The sequence below is a fragment of the Peromyscus eremicus genome, chromosome 6, assembly GCF_949786415.1.
Source record: "Peromyscus eremicus chromosome 6, PerEre_H2_v1, whole genome shotgun sequence".
NCBI classification, from domain to species: domain Eukaryota; kingdom Metazoa; phylum Chordata; class Mammalia; order Rodentia; family Cricetidae; genus Peromyscus; species Peromyscus eremicus.
The window spans coordinates 12,193,120-12,194,454 of record NC_081421.1 but is presented as its reverse complement, the minus strand read 5'-3'; the positions used below and the strand labels follow the sequence as shown (position 1 = coordinate 12,194,454).

At 47.0% G+C, this 1,335-nt stretch overlaps 1 non-coding gene across 1 annotated transcript; it reads right to left on the bottom strand.

The window, feature by feature from the left end:
• Positions 1 to 936: 936 nt before the first annotated feature.
• On the bottom strand, positions 937 to 1,061 carry LOC131913924 (small nucleolar RNA SNORD22). The gene has a single exon (XR_009379995.1). It is a non-coding gene; the product is annotated as a small nucleolar RNA SNORD22 (small nucleolar RNA).
• Between the last annotated feature and the right edge of the window lie 274 nt (positions 1,062 to 1,335).

Genomic DNA, 1,335 nt, shown 5'->3' with positions numbered 1-1,335 from the left:
GAGTCAGAGGGAGGTAGGAAGACTGTCTTCGGATTCTCTAGAGGATCAGAACCAATCAAAAGGGGTGTATTATATTGGCTGGGTGGTTCAACAGTAGCAGTCTGTACACTAGAGAGACTGAGAACATTAAGTCTACCAGGCTGGGTGGCTCAGCAGTCCCAATCTAGAACTGACCGTTTGGAGGATTCTGGAGAGCAGCTGGGCTTCAATCCACATCAGAAGGCCCAAGAAACTGGGTTCCAGGGTGAAGAGTGGCAGCAGAGGCAGCAACAGAATAGATGTATTCACCAGCAAGAAGTGAAGGCAGGCAGGCAAAGCCAGCACTGCTTTCCCTTGGAACTCTTCACATATGGGCTACCTCCCGAAGCTGCTACCCAATCTTGACTACAGTTATTCCCCCTCCATTAATTCTTCCAGGAAATACCCGCACAAGCTCACACAAGCCCCCACACAGAGAGGTGTGTCTCTTACTTGATGCCAAATGCAACCAACTTGAAAGCGGAGATTAGCTAGCCATCAACCATCACAAGGGTGCACACATATTGCAACCTACCATATCCACACACATGCATCTCATCTCAGGCTGGGTGCAACCAGGAAACTGGGTGCTGGGCTCATTAATCCATGGAGCGGAAGCTTATCTCACCATCAGAGCTCTGAGGGGAAATGGTGGCTTGAAGCAAAGCTTCTCTACTTCCTTGTCCTGGGTTCACTTTGTAATTCTGCTTCGTTTGTTTGTTTTTACGGCTAAAGTTAGCTTTATCAGGAAAATGAACAGCATGCTGTCTTGAACAAAGTAACTGAAGAAGGGACCCAAAGAGCCCCGTCTTGTTCTTGAACATGGTCTCTATTCCCATGCTCCTATTCTTCCTAGAAAAGATGAACCCACACCTTAACAGTGGTGATTCTGCCCTTCCCCACAGCCAGGCGCTGATGGCCACTCAGGAAGCTTCTTCTAGAACAAATGTCGTCTTCCACCCAGGCCAGCCCCAGTAAGATCTCCTTCTTAGGCTCTGGGACTGGGACAGGAAGTAAGATGTGTGAATGTCCCTTTTCTGGGATCACTTTGTAGATCTTCCAAGCTGATTTCTGCAACAACTACCCCAGTTAACTGGGGTCAAAGAGGCTAGAGGTTTCCAGAAGCCAGAGTAAGCTCCCTGGAACATTTATTGTTTCAGGAGAAGACTTCTTGCATTGAAAGCAACAATTCTTCTCATTTTGTGAGTACATTTCATTCTGTAAAAATGATGGGTGATCACGGCTGAACTTGACAAACTGTCTTCACAGCAAACTTAGGTCTTACGCAGGGAATCTGGATAACATAATTAATCATCT